The sequence below is a fragment of the Astatotilapia calliptera genome, chromosome 5, assembly GCF_900246225.1.
Source record: "Astatotilapia calliptera chromosome 5, fAstCal1.2, whole genome shotgun sequence".
NCBI lineage: Eukaryota > Metazoa > Chordata > Actinopteri > Cichliformes > Cichlidae > Astatotilapia > Astatotilapia calliptera.
In genome coordinates this window covers 3,910,910-3,924,344 of record NC_039306.1, presented here as the reverse complement: position 1 = coordinate 3,924,344, position 13,435 = coordinate 3,910,910, and the positions used below count along the sequence as shown (strand labels likewise).

Here is a 13,435-nt window from a genome sequence, read left to right as displayed (position 1 = left end):
TCGATATATTTTTATATGAGATATAAGATGTGACAATATCGTTCATATCGATATAGTCTATGTTACGTTATAATTATAGTTGTGGAGCCACAAGTTTGCCTCTTTTGTCCACTTTTGTCTTTACTCAACGTTACTCGGCCTGACCTCTCCTTCACTGAACACAACTCCCCCTCCCCCCCCATCGCTTCACCTGCAGGCAACGACAAGATCTACACAGCAAATCTCCATTAACGAGTTACTGCGCATCGCCCCGTGCGTGGGGCTGGACGGCGTCAACGTGTTAACGAGCTAACCACGCTAACGCCATGCATGGCCTGAAATCCTTTCATTTTCTCAAAAATCGACAGTGCGCCTTATGTATGAATTCTGGTTGTGCTTGATGACCGCGAACCGATTTTATGTGGTACACGGCGCTCAGCAATCTGTCAAAAAATGTTTTAGTACGACTTTGGTAAGCTATGGAGCTGCACCGGCTTGATGGATTGTCGGAGCATTACGGCTACCGACCGAGGAGCCTCGCGGAGTGATACATACTGTGCTTCAACGTAATATTACCGTATTGTGTGTGTATAAGGACCATAAATGGCACCTGTTAAGAGACACGGTTATGAAGCAGATTTCAAACTCCAGGCTGTCAGTCACGAACTTGGAAAGAGAGCAGCTGTGAAATCTGTCTTTGTTATTATGCTCAGCGTCTTTTAGTTTACATTTTGACTGCACAATTGTGAGCTCTTTGTTATGCACAAAAACAACATCGTTTTATTTATGGAGCATTATTATTTAATAAATGCTCATAATTTATTTTTGAGTAGTTTTTTTCATGTACATCTATGCTGTATGTTAATACAAGTGCACATGTGACATCTGGGACACAGCTTTGACTAAGAACTCTCTTTTTGTTCTTACCTTATGGCTTTAAAAAAATATCGAGATATACATCTTATATCGCCATCCAGCTAAAAAATATCAAGATATGAATTTTGGGTCATATCGCCCAGCCCTAGTACTAGCACCTCAAATAGTACCATATAGTACTGCTCCTATTCGTTGTTTTGGCTATAACTGATAATATTAAAAGGAGCGGGGGGCCACACTGACATCATAAACCGCACAGCTTTTGACTTTAGTTTACACATTTATCATTTTAAATTTTTTACATTGATGTACTTTTTTAACAATATAAAAATATTTTATATACCCACACATAAACTGACACCACTGATGGGCTATGCTATAGGCATGCTTCAAAGCGACTAAATATTGTCACGTCACAGGACGCACATCATTACAAAGCACTCTAAAACCCTGAATCGATTAGATGTTAAATAAATTGAAACTGAAAATGCTACGTCCAGATGAACAGAATCTACTTTTAGGGACTTACAAAACACTAACCAAGTATTTTCTGCCTGCGATCCATACAGCATGACCCGCAGAGAGAAAGAAGCTTGTGATGAAATGTTCTCTTTCCAATACAGTGATGGCATGCTCCTTGAAAACCTTTACAATTACATCATCTGTATGTTTGTGGCCTAATTCCATGAATGTCAGTATGACATCTGGCTCTTTCCATTTCTCTATTAAAGAGCTGTAAACCATATCACTGAGGAATATCACATTGTCGATTTTGATTTTTTTAAGTCTAGGCCAGAGTTTTATGAACAGCCGTTGGGTGATGGCATCAACTTTTTCAGTACAGCAAGGTGAACTGGCATTGTTAATGACACGCGTCACCACCTTCTTGATAGAGGTTTCCACAGATAACCTGTAATTTTCAGCCTCTTCAGCTACACACGGCTGGATTCTGCATAGTGTCGATCAGGTGATTTTTAATGATATCGACCGTCAGTTTTCTCAACACTGGGTCCTCGTCGTTCAGTAACATCAGTAAATGTTTTTCTTTACAGAATGTTTTCTGACGTAGCTCTTGGTAAATGGCCCTGTCGAGAAGCAGTGGGAATGAGAATCAGCAACCTTACACTGGATGGGGCTCTGATAAATTTGTTAAGCTGTAAGTGGCAGTAAAGTTGGTTTTAAATTTCACAGCTCAGTTTTCTTCTTTTCTTCCTTCTTAGTATTTTTCTCCTCTTTATGGAAGACTGCTCCATCAGGCAGCTTTCTCCACTTCAGATTGACTCCATTCACTCCTTTTTCCTCCAGTTTGTCCTGCAGCTGAAACACAAACAGTAAACAATTTAAAGCCTCAAGGTGACTAAAAACACACAAAAAAGGCTTTTACCTCACACAAAGGCTGCTTCTGACAGCAAAGGTCCTGAAGACTGAAGGATTTATCAAAATTATCAGCTCTCAGCATTTAGATAAGGCACAAAATCATATTGCATTATTACAGCGAAGTCCTAACAATATTTTTGTCACTTATAGAACTTGCAGAGACTTGCCTTTGTTAGGAGGTTTGCTTTGACAGCTCTGTCATTCAGATCCACAGACAAGTCCTCCAGATTCAAGCTCATTTTTATTACTGAGAAAGAGAAGACAAAAGAAATCATGACGAGTTTTCAGTTTTATTTTTGGGTCTCAAAATGTTTGTTGACCAATAATTTTCAAAATAGTTTTTAATCAATAACATTTTTTCTGACAAAAAGAAAACATTACCAAAACAAAACAAAAAACGAATGCGCAAGGACAAAATTATAATGACACGTAAAGTTTGGAAGTGATCCAATCAGAAATAATCTGCAATAAGTTTCGAGTGTCACGATCAGGCCGTGTGCAGGCAGGAATTGGACCCAAACGCAAACTCACAGGAAACAGGACTGAACTCTAAATACAGCTTCATTGCTAACAGAAGACTAAGGCGAGACAAAATAATATAAAACTAAACTGGGAGATTCTAAAGGAACTGACTCATGAGGAATCACACGGCGGGGCTCACAGTCATGAGGGAGGATGCGACACGGAATGGAGGGAGACGTGGACATAAATACACAGAAGGATAACGAGGGACATGGGAACACACAGCTGACACAGATAATCATAACGAGACAGGCCAGGAGCAAACACAACATGACTCATACTGACGGGAGACTGTGAAAGTTAAACAGGAAGTACACAGAGGCGCCGACAGGAGGGGAGGAGAGAACACGGGGAGAGCACAGACATAACGGGCTGGGGAAAACGTGGAATAAAACACAAGGAGGAGAAACGTGGCACGGGGACTCACAGATACGTGGGGAAATCGAATAACCTTAACAGAACAACCTAGGGACCCTTAGAATAAACGGTGGACCTAAAACATAATAACATCAAATGAAACACAAAATACCAAGTAGAAGTCCTGGGACCATGACATCGAGGAGTACATTTGATTGCCCACTGTAAGCAGTACCACTAACTCCCCTGCTCACAGTTTCTCAAAAAGATATGATAAAATGCTAATGTTTGGAGGAAGAGAAGAGCAGATATATGGACACATTTTGCATCTCATGTAAAAAAAAATGAGATTCTTTGTAAACCCTGTGAAGCAACTCTCAACAGTAAAAACACAGCAAGCTTTAACACTTTATATGTTAGAGAACTAAAACAACTTTTGATTTAGTCTACTGTAATCTTATGATATTTACTCAGTTAAATCTAGACTACCAAAATAATATTGATGCTTAAATTATGACAAAAAAATAACTAAATTATCACTAAAACTAAAGCAAAATTTTCTTAACACGTACGTACCTTTTTTCTGAACATTTTCCTTTCCAGGAGCTGGCAGGTTGTCAAAGCAGACAAATGGGATTTTTGTGAAATACTCAATGAACCTCCATTTTCCTGACCTCTGCAAATCTGCAACACCAAACAATGAGCGAAAAATGCTGGGAATGATTCCAGAGTCATCCCAGTATCTGAATGAGGAGTTGCCACAATCTCTCTGGCGAATTTCAGGATGTGAAATGACGCCTATCCACGCTCGATCCCCATTTGGCAGCAGTATTTGCAACTGACTGTCAGATATCGAATAACTGGCTATGTCTGTGAAGTTCTCTCTGCAGTACCTCAGAGCTCGGAACCAGTCCATGCTTTCATTAACAAGAACATATTGAGGACTCTGCGAAGTTCCTGCAATTAGAAATGGTAGAGGAACAGGTCATGTTGAGTTTTCTGGGTAAATGAAAATGAATCAAAACAGTCTTTATTGGAAAAGACAGCGCGTTGCTATTTTCTCACCATTGTAACAGATGAATGGATGTTCCACTGAGCAGTTGGAATACCACTGTCTACTCACTGAAATGCTTTTACAAAAATAGGAAACTAAGAAAGGTTCACTTTGAATTTGTTTTTTCCAGTTCCAGGAATCATCATCATTCTGAGATGCAGAACGCCGTTGTAAATGAATGTAAACACCAATCCAGACCTCAGAGTTGTAACCAGCAGGTGAAACTGTATTGATAAACTGGTTCATTTCTTCACTGTTTTCAATGCAGGCCAGGCCTACATAGTTCTTTCTGCAGTAGCTCTGAGCCTCATACCAAGTAAAAGACTTATTAACAAAGTGGTACCAACGGCATTTGGAGAGGACGAGCCACCCTGTGAGGAAAATATAAATCATAAACATCTCTCAACATGTAAGCTGACTGTATTACAACATATCACAGCAATAAGGACTAGCAAAGGGAGACAAAATAAATAACTGACCTGAGAGATACAAGACACCCAGCAGGATCTTCACAATCATCCTGCTGCTCTGTGGACTGGAAGAGGAAAGTCTGGCTATGTAACCAAAATGTAGGTACATTGTTATCATCCTCTTTCTACGAAATGCATTTTTTCTGTTTGTCTATGCAAAATGTGTTACAGGAATTCCTTTATTGAAATATTTACTTAACCAAATATTTAGTCAACTTGGTTTGTTGAAAAATGTTCAAAGTTCATATATGAAGCTTAAAGTAAATAAAAGATTTTCGAGTAGAGTGCTTGATGTTTTTAATTATACTGTGTTTATTTCCAACAGTACAGTAATTTGTCTTTAAATTTAAAATAATTGAATGCATTTCAGTACCTGTTGTAATAATACTGCTGCAGAGCTAATCTGCTTGATTTTATTACTGTTCCAGAGCCTTAGTGCCCCAGGCTGAAAGGATAGGTCCCCTTTTGTCTTCAGTCTTACATAAAGGACAACTAATAGATTTTGAGCTTGTGAGTGAAAATAGCAAGAAGTAGCATGTTTATTGAGAGCAAAAAATAAAGACAGAATAGTAGTTGGGTGTAAATAAGATAAAAACCCACAACATGCATGCAGGGGGGGATGGAAAACTATAGTCAGGAAGAATAAAGAAGAATCAAGACAGGCAAAGAATAAAAGTTAAAATTTATTGATTAAAAACAGATGAATAGTGATGATTTAGGAAGTATGACAAAGTCGTCAGGTGAATGACCTTCAGTTGGCTTTTCTGTCCACTTCCAAACACAAATCCTTTCTACTAAGGCAAAGGTCATCTCACCACAGAGACAACAGGTACGGCCAAAGACCACACAGACATGACACATGTCAGGTAAGTGCATGAACCAGGGAGACTGAGTACAGGGGAGTTGACAAAAGAAATTAAGAAACAAAGGCCTAAACAGAAACCTGGAAATTAACTAAATGAGCTAAACCTATTGATGGTGAGATGAAGCCTCATGATGAACTGAAGCTTTCCATCCAACTCGTCGACTCATGGTTTGAAGCATTGTGATGATTCATTTGCTCTACTGCGCCATCAAGTGGATGATTCAAGTGAAACAGGCCCTTTGATTATAATGATGTGATGTAAAAACCTCTGAACTGAATAAATGAATTGTTTTCATGTTTATTTATCCCGAATATTGTCTCAGTATGTCTGATACAAAAGAGAAAGTGGAAACTATCAGGACAGAGTTTTGGTATGATTGTGTAACTGTGTAATCATGCTTCTGTACATCTGGGAAATAACACAAACTAGTGTGTGGTGCTTCACTTTTTAATAAACTAAAAGACAGAAATCGGATTACAGGATCTGCAGTGTTGTTTATTTATATTATGGTACTTATCATTTGTGACATTTATTACTGTGTGCATACTTTATTAGGAGAGATGAGATTTAAAAAAAAATCTTCCTTGCTGGTTCCATCGAAGAAGAAATGCTCAAGTAACTATGTAGCACGTACGCAATCCAATTCCACGACACAATGTGATGGGGGAAATCAGCTGTGTTTTGCTGCCCATTTTATTTTGCATCTGGCGCGAACCGGCGAGCCACTTCCTGAATCAGTCACATGGTACGGACTGCCCGCGAAGCCTCTAACGTCACTGCTTACGTAATCAACGCAAACCTCCCCCGAGATTACCCGACGCACGCTTCGAAGCTTCGACATACAGGACACATCACTAGCTAAACTGAAACTAGAACACCAGTGAATACAAAATGATGCCATGGCAATTACTGAGAGGTGTTTTGGTGGTGCTGTCACTTGGTGTTTGCTCTCTCTGCGGTAGAGTATCACTTCCTGTTCAAACACAGACAGTGGTGTTTTTGAGTAGCTTATCTGCTTAGCAATTTAATTAAAAACTTTGACATTCTTTTTCATAATATAATCTGCACGTGCTTCATCCGAGAAAATGCTTCACACGTGCTTCATCCGAAGCACACTTTGTGTGTATCCACTACCTAATTTATAGCCAAAGTATTCACTCACTGTGTCTTTACTGTTTCGCTAGCTTAGCTTAGCTCGTAGCCGACTTGTTAGCACTATGGCTACTTCACCTGTCCTTTCTGCACTTTCCTGCTCATTGTGTCAGATGTTTAGTTACTCCTTGGTCTCTTTTAGCAGTAATGATACTTGTAACAAATGTAGCATATTTGCAGCTCTGGAGGCCAGGATTACTGAATTGGAGACTCTGCTTCGCACCCTTCATTCACCCGTAGCTAGCCAGGCCCCTGTAGCTGGTGCAGCCGAAGATGGCGTAGGCCCCGCTAGCTGTTCCCCGGCAGACCCCAAGCAGCTGGGGAAAGAGGGTGGCAGGGTAACGGTGAGGAGGAAGCATAGTCTTAAACAGAAGCCCCAGGTACACCACCAACCTGTTCATGTGTCTAACCGTTTTTCCCCACTCGGCGACACACCCGCCGGGGTCAAACTCTGGTAATTTGTGATTTTGTTCTCAGACGTAAAGCTAGAGACACCAGCAACCATAGTCAATTGTCTTCCAGTGGCCAGAGCAGGCGACATTGAGGGAAATTCAAAACTGCCGGCTAAGGGTAAACGTAAATTCATTAAAATCAAAATTCACATCAGCAGTAATGATACCCCAATCGCAGGTCACAATCAGTATTGAATCTGTGTGTAACTTTGCCAAAATGATGTTGGACCCTGTAGTTTTCTCTGATCCCCTCCCCAATCAGACCAGGAGTGACATGTTAGACGGATATTCTCCTTAAATTGCTGGCTGTCTGAGTGGTGTCCAAAAACCGATGTGGGCTTCATAGATAATTGGCAAACCTTCTGGGGGAAACCTGGTCTTGTTAGGAGAGACGGCATCCATCCCACTTTGGATGGAGTAGCTCTCATTTCTAGAAATATGGACAAGTTTATTAAGCCCCCAGGAAGCAAAGTTGCAGTCTTACACGACTCTGTGCAGCTTCTCTCCTCCTGCAACCCCCCCCCCCAAAAAAAAAAAATCTCCACACAGACTGTCAGCTCCTGAACAGACAAAGAACAAACTAAAAACCAGCAACAAACAACTTGCACATAAAAAATCACAAAGAAAGAACAATACAGTATCCACATCTGAACCAAAGAGTAAAACGTGTGAAATGTGGATTATTAAATATTAGGTCTCTCTCCTCCAAGTCTCTGTTAGTACATGACTTAATAATTGATCAACAAATCGATTTACTCTGCCTTACAGAAACCTGGTTGCAGCAGGATGATTATGTTAGTTTAAATGAATCAACACCCCCGAGTCATTCTAACTACCAGAAACCTCGAAGCGCAGGCCGAGGGGGCGGTGTAGCAGCAATTTTTCACACCAGCCTATTAATTAATGAAAGACCAAGACAGACTTTTAATTCATTTGAAAGCCTGATGCTTAGCCTCAGAAACCAGTCTTACTTGTTATCATCTATCGTCCACCTGGGCCTTACACAGAGTTTGTCTGATTTCTCAGACTTTTTATCTGATTTAGTTCTCAGCTTAGATAAAATAATTATTGTGGGTGATTTTAACATCCATGTAGATGCTAAAAATGACAGCCTCAACATGGCATTTAATCTGTTATTAGACTCAATTGGCTTCTCTCAAAATGTAAAAGAACCCACCCACCACTTTAATCACACTCTAGATCTTGTTTTAACATATGGCATAGAAACTGAACATTTAACAGTGTTTCCTGAAAAAACCCTCTCCTGTCTGATCATTTCCTGATAACATTTACAATAATTGATTACACAGCGGTGGAGAGTAGATGTCTTTCTGAAAGCGCTGTAACTAAGTTTAAGAATATAATCCACCCACTGTTATCATCTTCAATGCACTGTACCAACACAGAGCAGAGCAGCTACCTGAACGCTACTCCAACAGAGGTTGATTAGCTTGTTAATAATTTTACCTCCTCACTACGTACGACTCTGTAGCTGTAGCTCCGGTGAAAATGCTCAAAGAAGTCCTGCCATTAATTAATTCTTCGATCTTAAATATGATCAACCTATCTCTAATAATCAGCTATGTACCACAGGCCTTCAAGCTGGCTGTAGTTAAACCTTTACTCAAAAAGCATCTCTAGACCCAGCAGTCTTAGCTAATTATAGGCCAATCTCCAACATTCCTTTCATATCAAAAATCCTTGAAAGAGTAGTTGTCAAACAGCTAACAGATCATCTGCAGAGGAATGGTTTATTTGAAGAGTTTCAGTCAGGTTTCAGAGCTCATCACAGCACAGAAACAGCTTTAGTGAAGGTTACAAATGATCTTCTTATGGCCTCTGGCAGTGGACTCATCTCTGTGCTTGTCCTGCTAGACCTCAGTGCAGTGTTCGATACTGTTGACCATAATATCCTATTAGAGCGATTAGAACATGCTGTAGGTATTACAGGTACAGCGCTGCAGTGGTTTGTATCATATCTATCTAATAGACTCCAATTTGTGCATGTAAATGGAGAGTCCTCTTCACACACTGAGGTCAATTATGGAGTTCCACAGGGTTCAGTGCTAGGACCGATTCTGTTTACATTATACATGCTTCCCCTAGGCCAGGGGTCTGCAACCTTTAGGACCCAAAGAGCCATTTGGACCCGGTTCCCACGAAAAAGAAAACACTGGGAGCCGCAAATACTTTTTAACATGTAAAATGAAGATAACACTGTATATATTGTTTTTTACCTTTATGCTTTGTGGGAACAACTAAGGTGTGTTGCTTATGAAATCCATGAAGTGCTACAGAGAAAATTACATTTTATTTATGTAATTAACACATTTTGAACTGTTAAAGAAATATAACAAAAGCAAAGACACCCAGCTGAACTAAAATGATCCATGTAGCAAACAAAAACTGTTGTGAGCCGCCACCCTCATATCGCCTTTGGGCTTTTGGAGCCTTGACCTGACTTTTAAAAAAATAATTTAAAAGAAAAGCACTATGCTGCTGAAAAAAGAAAAATAGATATTTGAAATTTCTTCCTAAATATGTATCTAACCTGGTTAATGTGTGTGGCGGGGCGTGGTCTGCTGCGCCGCTGCAGGGGAGGCGGACGCACCTGAGCGGCACCCGCAATCACGCCTCGCCGCCTTAACGTCTGTGCCATCTATGCTGTTGTGTTGTTGTTGGTCTGTGTCAGGCTGTGAGCTGAAAAGCTACAGCCGGCTGTATGCGTAGAGCAACTGTGTGTGAAAAGTGGTCAATAAAGAGATGCTGAAAAGCATCTTCATGCAAACATCGTCGGGTCTGCCGTGATATGTTTACAATGGGACTTCTGCTCCTGAACCTCTGAACAGCAGGTCTGTAAGCTGTCATCTGTGAGGCGTGAGCGGTGTTTGTTTTTAACATAGTTCACAGTGGAGCTGCTGACATAACGTGGATCCGAAGATCCATAATTGGCCTACCTGGGGTTGAAAGTCTCGATAAATGCACGGCGTTTCGGCGGGTAAACCGGCTTCTGCAAGTGTGACGCTCATTTTGAGCTTCCCTTCATTGGCTTCCTGTTAAATCCAGAATTGAATTCAAAATCCTGCTCCTCACATACAAGGTTTTAAATAATCAGGCCCCATCTTATCTTAATGACCATATCACCCTATTAGAGCACTTCGCTCTCGCTCTGCAGGCCTACTTGTTGTTCCTAGAGTATTTAAAAGTAGAATGGGAGGCAGAGCCTTCAGTTTTCAGGCCCCTCTTCTGTGGAACCAGCTTCCAGTTTGGATTCGGGAGACAGACACTATCTCTACTTTTAAGATTTGGCTTCAAACTTTACTTTTTGCTAAAGCATATAGTTAGGGCTGGACCAGGTGACCCTGAATCCTCCCTTAGTTATGCTGCAATAGATGTAGGCTGCCGGGGGATTCCCATGATGCATTGAGTTTTTCCTTTCCAGTCACCTTTCTCACTCACTATGTGTTAATAGACCTCTCTGCATTGAATCATATCTGTTATTAACCTCTGTCTCTCTTCCACAGCATGTCTTTATCCTGTCTCCCTTCTCTCACCCCAACCGGTCGCAGCAGATGGCCCCGCCCCTCCCTGAGCCTGGTTCTGCTGGAGGTTTCTTCCTGTTAAAAGGGAGTTTTTACTTCCCACTGTCGCCAAAGTGCTTGCTCATAGGGGGTCATATGATTGATGGGTTTTTCTCTGTATCTGTTATTGTACGATCTACTGTACAATATAAAGCGCCTTGAGGTGACTGTTGTTGTGATTTGGCGCTACATAAATAAAATTGAACGAATACATTAAAACCCACACACTGGGTCACACGACCCAGTACAGTGACAAACTGTCTATTTATGTGTGTTTTTTTTTCTTAATCTCTACAGCTGGATCAGCTGCAGTTCATGAAAAGGCAGTGATGCGCAGGAATGTATCTGACCCTCTACATGGAATGATCGACAAAGATGGAGGGCTTATCATTCCAAAGGAGGGAAATTACTTTGTTTACTCCCAAGTTTCCTTCAGTGACAGTGGTGTGTTTCAGCACTCTGTTACACTTTCCAGAAAAAAGTATTTAAAAAACGTAACACTCATGCAATCGAGAAAATACCCCAAAGAAAGCGGATCAAACAGTTTTCTGAGTGGAACTTTTCATCTTTATATACATGACAGAATTTTTGTGACTGTAAGCAACACCAACACCTCAAAGATTATACAAAATAACAGTTATTTTGGTGCATTTATGCTCTAAATCCCACAGATGGATAAAATTATGTTATTTTTACAGCTTTTGTTTTCTGTGCAGCTTAATATCAGCAGGACGGGATTTTTGCATTGTTTTAAAGTTTACTCAGATGTGGATGAATTGTTTAGTCAAAACAAATAATTTCTGCTTGTGCTTGTTACACTTTTCTCCTGATGTTTAATTTGCTTTTCATGATGCCTGCAGTTCCTCTGTAAATGAACCTGCACAAGAATGAAATACGCTGGTAAATATGTTTGGATTAGTTAAACTGTTTGTCTCTATTTTTAAATTTCATTTTAAAGCTTCCCTATTGTACAGTTTTCATTTCTTCTTTTTATAATAATTGTATTGTTTTTGTACTTTGTTTACCACAGCATGAAAACATATTTTGACTGATTGTTAATGTAAAAAGAGGTCGCTACAGTGAGTAACTCCACCTGTCTCCTGAGACTTAACCAGGGATCTAAAGTCCAATAAAAAACGGAATAAGACAAAATTATCTAAGGAGCTTGGAAAGAAAAAAGCGTCTGGATCTCTTTATGTCGCTTGGAGACTCAAAGCTTCAGTTCTAGGGTCAATAAGGGAATGAGACAAAATGATTTTTTTTTCTTGTTGTCTGAAGTCAGCTGTTTAACATTGTTGTAACATTAGACTATTTGTATTGTGTTATTGGTCAGTTTAAAAAAACACTGCAGCTTAATTTAGCTGTTTTGTAAAAATCAGCTTTTATTGGATATATCTGATAATGTACTTTGTTCTTTGTTAAGCAAAGTAACACAACCCAAGCACTGTGGGGTTTTTATGCTTTTATTGTGCAGCTGTCTCATGTTATGTTTTCCTTAATGTAGTCAATCAGCATTTTTTTCACTGCTCTGACCTCAGTTTTCTTTTTTTCTTTTCTTTTTTGAATAAAAAATAGATGAAAGACATAAAATCCAAAATGTTCCTCATTGTGACAAATCGTAAATTATTTATTCAAGCATAACAAGTCCCCTAACTCAAGGGATTGCCCAGAGGTGTGTTTGCACATAACAGACAACATAGTATAAATAAATTGTATCTTCGGGCACTTTTTTAAACATGGAACATGTTATATTTCTGTTTTCTCCTGAGAAGAATGAAGCAACGTTTTGCTGGTTTTGAAACTAAACCCAAAACCTGATGATAAAGGGGTCATGAGACTCTGAGTGAGGGGTGATTTCTTCTGTGGTTCATGCTTTGGTTTCTGTGTATTGTTGTGTTCATAATTTTAGAAGGAATCTCAGAAAAAAGGTATGTCTCTTTAAAAAGGATTTATTTTGCTTTTTGCAGTTGAAAGTTTACACAGCGCTGCGGACTTCTATGTGAACCAACAGCATGTTTCACAAAAAGGATGACCCCCAAACAGGCTGTACATTATATAGTGAGACAAAAACATAGATTATAACAGCTAACTTCCTCCCGCACGGACGCAGTCTTGGTGTCTGCTCCGAAGCATCCTCATATCTCCATGACCTCGTCTGGTATCTGCTCCCTCCTCTGTAAGAGACAGAAAAGCGAAACACCTCTCTGCCTATCCTTGATAATCTAATGCTATTATCCATTGTTCTTCTAGTGATTCAAAGTTGGTTTAGAAACTCATATTCAGAACTCTCTGATCCAAAGACTTATTCTAAACATAATCTATGTGTGTAAGCGTGTTTGCAATTACCCCTCTGCACTCTAAGTCATTTCCTACAATATATCAGTCCGGACAGTAAAGCCGAACAAAGCTTATGACCTTCAGAAGACTGAGCGCCAACTCATTATGAGCACATTTGCAGTAAATGTATGAAAATGATTATAACCACCTAATTTAGTAAAATAAATCAAACATTTTCAATCACAACAGTGTGGAAACAACTAGGTGTGTGTTAATGTTCACATCAAAGAATGAGAGCATCTCTCTGTTACAGTCCAGCTAACCTCCCACCCTCGGGACCTTCTTCACTGAAACAACTTTACATGGAAGTGATGAAGAGGCTGCTGCTTTAGTTCCTTCAAACAAATATATTTCCCAGAATCCAGTCTGTGTTTGTCCCTTTCTTAGACAAGACCCCGTCACCAGCCCAAGG

At 39.9% G+C, this 13,435-nt stretch overlaps 1 long non-coding RNA gene across 1 annotated transcript; it reads left to right on the top strand.

The window, feature by feature from the left end:
* Positions 1-6,261: 6,261 nt before the first annotated feature.
* LOC113021635 (uncharacterized) lies at positions 6,262-11,647 on the top strand. The gene is made up of 2 exons (XR_003272331.1): positions 6,262-6,459; positions 10,984-11,647. It is a non-coding gene; the product is annotated as an uncharacterized LOC113021635 (long non-coding RNA).
* The last annotated feature ends 1,788 nt before the right edge of the window (positions 11,648-13,435 follow it).